Raw genomic sequence first — 7,308 nt, forward strand, 5'->3', positions numbered from 1 at the left:
TTTCCTAAGCAGAGTTGAACTAGATATGGCCCCTGTGTGTAGGAAGCACAGTTCTTTTGTTCTGAGCAAGCTCACTGATCTGGCCCCATAGGAAAAACAGTAGAGTAGAAGAGTGTTCTTTTCTCAAAAGCAGAGTGTGCTTCTTGTAAGGCGAGCTAGCGTTTGTTTACCAGTCCTAAATGGAGTTGAATCACATGCAGTTTCTGGTCCTATGAGCAAGAGTTGTTTTCTGGTAAGAAGAGTCACTATTATGCTCCCATTGCCATACAGAGGGCAAATAGCACTGGCATCTGTTCCCAGCACGTACAGTGTATTGGACTGAAGAGGTGCTACTGTTCTTTTCACTTTCCTAAGCAGAGTTGAACTAGATATGGCCCCTGTGTATAGGAAGCACAGTTCTTTTGTTCTGAGCAAGCTCACTGTTCTGGCCCTATAGGAAACACAGTAGAGTAGAACAGTGTTCTTTTCTCAAGAGCAGAGTGTGTTTCTCGTATGGCGAGCTAGCATTAGTTTCCCAGTCCTAAATGGAGTTGAATCACATGCAGTTTCTGGACCTACGAGCAAGAGTTGTTTCCTGGTAAGAAGAGTCACTATTATGCTCCCATTGCCATACACTATGCAAACAGCACTGGCATCTGTTCACAGCATGTACAGTGTATTGGACTGAAGAGAAGCTATGTTCTTGTCACTTAACTAAGCAGAGTTGAACTAGATATGGCCCGTGTGTGTAGGAAGCACAGTTCTTTTGTTCTGAGCTAGCTCACTGTTCTGGCCCTATAGGAAACACAGTAGAGTAGAAGAGTGCTCTTTTCTCAAAAGCAGAGTGTGTTTCTTGTAAGGCGAGCTAGCGTTTGTTTCCCAGTCCTAAATGGAGTTGAATCACATGCAGTTTCTGGTCCTATGAGCAAGAGTTGTTTTCTGGTAAGAAGAGTCACTATTGTACTCCCATTGTCGTACACAGGGCAAATAGCACTGGCATCTGTTCCCAGCAAGTACAGTGTATTGGACTGAAGAGGAGCTACTGTTCTTGTCACTTTCCTAAGCAGAGTTGAACTAGATATGGCCCCTGTGTGTAGGAAGCACAGTTCTTTTGTTCTGAGCAAGCTCACTGATCTGGCCCTATAGGAAACACAGTAGAGTAGAAGAGTTTTCTTTTCTCAAGAGCAGAGTGTGTTTCTTGTAATGCGAGCTAGCGTATGTTTCCCAGTCCTAAATGGAGTTGAATCACATGCAGTTTCTGTTCCTACCAGTAAGAGTTGTTTTCTGGTAAGAAGAGTCACTAATGACTCCCATTGTCATACACAGGGTAAATAGCACTAGCGTCTGTTCCCAGCAAGTACAGTGTATTGGACTGAAGAGGAGCTACTGTTCTTGTCAGTTTCCTAACCAGAGTTGAACTAGATATGGCCCGTGTGTGTAGGAAGCACAGTTCTTTTGTTCTGAGCAAGCTCACTGTTCGGACACCATAGGAAACACAGTAGAGTAGAAGAGTGCTCTTTTCTCAAAAGCAGAGTGTGCTTCTTGTAAGGCGAGCTAGCGTTTGTTTCCCAGTCCTAAATGGAGTTGAATCACATGCAGTTTCTGGTCCAATAACCAAGAGTTGTTTCCTGGTAAGAAGAGTCACTATTGCGCTCCCATTGCCATACACTATGCAAACATCACTGGCATCTGTTCACAGCATGTACAGTGTATTGGACTGAAGAGGAGCTATGTTCTTGTCACTTTCTTAAGCATAGTTGAACTAGATATGGCCCCTGTGTGTAGGAAGCACAGTTCTTTTGTTCTGAGCAAGCTCACTGTTCTGTTCCTTTAGGAAATACAGTAGAGTAGAAGAGTGTCCTTTTCTCAAGAGGAGAGTGTGTTTCTTGTAAGGCGAGCTAGCGTTTGTTTTCCAGTCCTAAATGGAGTTGAATCACATCCATTTTCTGGTCCTACGAACAAGAGTTGTTTTCTGGTAAGAATAGTCACTATTGTATTCCCATTGCTATACAGAGTGCAAATAGCACTGGCATCTGTTCCCAGCAAGTACAGTGTATTGGACTGAAGAGGAGCTAGTGTTCTTGTCAGTTTCCTAAGCAGAGTTGAACTACATATGGCCTGTGTGTAGGAAGCACAGTTCTTTTGTTCTGAGCAAACTGACTGTTCGGACCCCATAGGAAACACAGTAGAGTGGAAGAGTGTTCTTTTCTCAAGAGCAGAGTATGTTTCTTGTAAGGCGAGCTAGCGTTAGTTTCCCAGTCCTAAATGGAGTTGAATCACATGCAGTTTCTGGTCCTATGAGCAAGAGTTGTTTTCTTGTAAGGATAGTCACTATTGTGCTTCCATTGCAATAAACAGTGCAAATAGCACTCGCGTCTGTTCCCAGCAAATACAGTGCATTGGACTGAAGAGGAGCTACTGTTCTTGTCAGTTTACTAAGCAGAGTTGAACTAGATATGGCCCGTGTGTGTAGGAAGCACAGTTCTTTTCTTCTGAGCAAGCTCATTGTTCTGGCCCTATAGGAAACACAGTAGATTAGAAGAGTGCTCTTTTCTCAAAAGCAGAGTGTGTTTCTTATTAGGCGAGCTAGCGTTTGTTTCCCAGTCCCAAATGGAATTGAATCCCATGCAGTTTCTGGTCCTACGAGCAAGAGTTGTTTTCTGGTAAGAAGAGTCACTATTGCACTCCCATTGCCATACACAGGGCAAATAGCACTGGCATCTGTTCCCAGCATGTACAGTGTATTGGACTGAGAAGGATCTACTGTTCTTGTCAGTTTCCTAAGCAGAATTGAACTAGATATGGCCGTGTGTGTCGGAAGCACAGTTCTTTTGTTCAGAGCAAGCTCACTATTCTGGCCCTATAGGAAACACAGTAGAGTAAAAGAGTGCTCTTTTCTCAAAAGCAGAGTGTGTTTCTTGTAAGGCGAGCTAGCGTTTGTTTCCCAGTCCTAAATGGAGTTGAATCACATGCAGTTTCTGGTCCTACGAGCAAGAGTTGTTTTCTGGTAAGAAGAGTCACTATTGTACTCCCATTTTCATACACAGGGCAAATAGCACTGGCATCTGTTCCCAGCATGTACAGTGTATTGGACTGAAGAGGATCTGCTTTTCTTGTCACTTTCCTAAGCAGAATTGAACTAGATATGGCCGTGTGTGTCGGAAGCACAGTTCTTTTGTGCTGAGCAAGCTCACTATTCGGACAACAAAGGAATCACAGTAGAGTAGAAGAGTGCTATTTTCTCAAAAGCAGAGTGTGTTTCTTGTAAGGCGAGCTAGCGTTTGTTTCCCAGTCCTAAGAGGAGTTGAATCCCATGCAGTTTCTGGTACTACGAGCAAGAGTTGTTTTCTGGTAAGAAGAGTCACTATTGCGCTCCCATTGTCATACACAGGGCAAATAGCACTGGCATCTGTTCCCAGCACGTACAGTTTATTGGACTGAAGAGGTGCTACTGTTCTTTTCACTTTCCTAAGCAGAGTTGAACTAGATATGGCCCCTGTGTATAGGAAGCACAGTTCTTTTGTTCTGAGCAAGCTCACTGTTCTGGCCCTTAGGAAACACAGTAGAGTAGAACAGTGTTCTTTTCTCAAGAGCAGAGTGTGTTTCTCGTATGGCGAGCTAGCATTAGTTTCCCAGTCCTAAGTGGAGTTGAATCACATGCAGTTTCTGGACCTACGAGCAAGAGTTGTTTTCTGGTAAGGAAAGTCACTATTGCGCTCCCATTTCCATAAACAGTGCATATAGCACTCGCGTCTGTTCCCAGCAAGTACAGTGTATTGGACTGAGGAGGAGCTACTGTTCTTGTCAGTTTCCTAAGCAGAGTTGAACTAGATATGGCCCGTGTGTGTAGGAAGCACAGTTCTTTTGTTCTGAGCAAGCTCACTGTTCGGACACCATAGGAAACACAGTAGAGTAGAAGAGTGCTCTTTTCTCAAAAGCAGAGTGTGCTTCTTGTAAGGCGAGCTAGCGTTTGTTTCCCAGTCCTAAATGGAGTTGAATCACATGCAGTTTCTGATCCAATAACCAAGAGTTGTTTCCTGGTAAGAAGAGTCACTATTGCGCTCCCATTGCCATACACTATGCAAACATCACTGGCATCTGTTCACAGCTTGTACAGTGTATTGGACTGAAGAGGAGCTATGTTCTTGTCACTTTCCTAAGCATAGTTGAACTAGATATGGTTCCTGTGTGTAGGAAGCACAGTTCTTTTGTTCTGAGCAAGCTCACTGTTCTGTTACTTTAGGAAACACAGTAGAGTAGAAGAGTGCTCTTTTCTCAAAAGCAGAGTGTGCTTCTTGTAAGGCGAGCTAGCGTTTGTTTTCCAGTCCTAAATGGAGTTGAATCACATCCATTTTCTGGTCCTACGAACAAGAGTTGTTTTCTGGTAAGAAGAGTCACTATTGTATTCCCATTGCTATACACAGTGCAAATAGCACTGGCGTCTGTTCCCAGCAAGTACAGTGTATTTGACTGAAGAGGAGCTACTGTTCTTGTCAGTTTCCTAAGCAGAGTTGAACTAGATATGGCCCGTGTGTGTAGGAAGCACAGCTCTTTTGTTCTGAGCAAGCTCACTGTTCTGGCCCTATAGGAAACACAGGAGAGTAGAAGAGTGCTCTTTTCTCAAAAGCAGAGTGTGTTTCTTGTAAGGCGAGCTAGCGTTTGTTTCCCAGTCCTAAATGGAGTTGAATCACATCCATTTTCTGGTCCAACGAACAAGAGTGGTTTTCTGGTAAGAAGAGTCACTATTGTGCTCCCATTGTCATACACAGGGCAAATAGCACTGGCATCTGTTCCCAGCATGTACAGTGTATTGGACTGAAGAGGTGCTACTGTTCTTGTCACTTTCCTAAGCAGAGTTGAACTAGATATGGCCCCTGTGTATAGGAAGCACAGTTCTTTTGTTCTGAGCAAGCTCACTGTTCTGGCCCTATAGGAAACACAATAGAGTAGAAGAGTATTCTTTTCTCAAGAGCAGAGTATGTTTCTTATAAGGCGAGCTAGCGTTAGTTTCCCAGTCCTAAATGGAGTTGAATCACATGCAGTTTCTGGTCCTACGAGCAAGAGTTGTTTTCTTGTAAGGATAGTCACTATTGCCCTCCCATTGCAATAAACAGTGCAAATAGCACTCGCGTCTGTTCCCAGCAAATACAGTGTATTGGACTGAAGAGGAGCTACTGTTCTTGTCAGTTTCCTAAGCAGAGTTGAACTAGATATGGCCCGTGTGTGTAGGAAGCACAGTTCTTTTCTTCTGAGCAAGCTCACTGTTCTGGCCCTATAGGAAACACAGTAGATTAGAAGAGTGTTCTTTTCTCAAAAGCAGAGTGCGTTTCTTATAAGGCGAGCTAGCGTTTGTTTCCCAGTCCTAAATGGAATTGAATCCCATGCAGTTTCTGGTCCTACGAGCAAGAGTTGTTTTCTGGTAAGAAGAGTCACTATTGCACTCCCATTGCCATACACAGTGCAAATAACACTAGGGTCTGTTCCCTGCAAGTACAGTGTATTGGACTGAAGAGGAGCTACTGTTCTTGTCACTTTCATAAGCAGAGTTGAACTAGATATGGCCCGTGTGTAGGAAGCACAGTTCTTTTCTTCTGAGCAAGCTCACTGTTCGGAGACCTTAGTAAACACAGTAGAGTAGAAGAGTGCTCTTTTCTCAAAAGCAGAGTGTGTTTCTTGAAAGGCGAGCTAGCGTTTGTTTCCCAGTCCTAAATGGAGTTGAATCACATGCAGTTTCTGGTCCTATGAGCAAGAGTTGTTTTCCGGTAACAAGAGTCACTATTGTACTCCCATTGCCATACACAGTGCAAATAGCACTCACGACTGTTCCCAGCAAGTACAGTGTATTGGACTGAACTGGAACGACTGTTCTTTTCACTTTCCTAAGCAGAATTGAACTAGATATGGCCGTGTGTGTAGGAAGCACAGTTCTTTTGTTCTGAGTAAGCTCTCTGTTCTGGCCCTATAGGTAACACAGTAGAGTAGAAGAGTGCTCTTTTCTCAAAAGCAGAGTGTGTTTCTTGTAAGGCGAGCTAGCGTTTGTTTCCCAGTCCTAAATGGAGTTGAATCACATGCAGTTTCTGGTAGTATGAGCAAGAGTTGTTTTCTGGTAAGAAGAGTCACTATTGTACTCCCATTGTCATACACAGGGCAAATAGCACTGGCATCTGTTCCCAGCATGTACAGTGTATTGGACTGAAGAGGATCTACTGTTCTTGTCAGTTTCCTAAGCAGATTGAACTAGATATGGCCGTGTGTGTCGGAAGCACAGTTCTTTTGTTCTGAGCAAGCTCACTGTTCAGACAATAAAGGAAACACAGTAGAGTAGAAGAGTGCTATTTTCTCAAAAGCAGAGTGTATTTCTTGTAAGGCGAGCTAGTGTTTATTTCCCAGTTCTAAATGGAGTTGAATCACATGCAGTTTTTGGTCCTACGAGCAAGAGTTGTTTTCTGGTAAGGAAAGTCATTATTGTGCTCCCATTGCCATACACAGTGCAAATAGCACTCGCGTCTGTTCCAGGCTAGTACAGTGTATTGGACTGAAGAGGAGTTACTGTTCTTGTCAGTAACCTAAGCAGAGTTGAACTAGATATGGCCCGTGTGTGTAGGAAGCACAGTTCTTTTGTTCTGAGCAAGCTCTCTGTTCTAGCCATATAGGAAACACAGTAGAGTAGCAGAGTGCTCTTTTCTCAAAAGCAGAGTGTGTTTCTTGTAAGGCGAGCTAGCGTTTGTTTCCCAGTCCTAAATGGAGTTGAATCACATGCAGTTTTTGGTCCTATGAGCAAGAGTTGTTTTCTGGTAAGGAAAGTCACTATTGCGCTCCCATTGCATAAAGAGTGCAAATAGCACTCGCATCTGTTCTCAGCAAGTACAGTGTATTGGACTGAAGAGGAGCTACTGTTCTTGTCAATTTCCTTAGCAGAGTTGAAATAGATATGGCCCCTGTGTGTAGGAAGCACAGTTCTTTTGTTCTGAGCAAGCTGACTGTTCGGACCCCATAGGAAACAAAGTAGAGTAGAAGAGTGCTCTTCTCTCAAAAGCAGAGTGTGTTTTTGGTAAGGCGAGCTAGCGTTTGTTTCCCAGTCCTAAATGGAGTTGAATCACTTGCAGTTTCTGGTCCTATGAGCAAGAGTTGTTTCCTGGTAAGAAGAGTCACTATTATGCTCCCATTGCCATACACTATGCAAACAGCACTGGCATCTGTTCACAGCATGTACAGTGTATTGGACTGAAGAGAAGCTATGTTCTTGTCACTTTCCTAAGCAGAGTTGAACTAGATATGGCCCGTGTGTGTAGGAAGCACAGTTCTTTTGTTCTGAGCAAGCTCACTGTT

This window comes from Peromyscus eremicus, unplaced genomic scaffold, assembly GCF_949786415.1.
Source record: "Peromyscus eremicus unplaced genomic scaffold, PerEre_H2_v1 PerEre#2#unplaced_524, whole genome shotgun sequence".
NCBI classification, from domain to species: Eukaryota; Metazoa; Chordata; class Mammalia; order Rodentia; family Cricetidae; genus Peromyscus; species Peromyscus eremicus.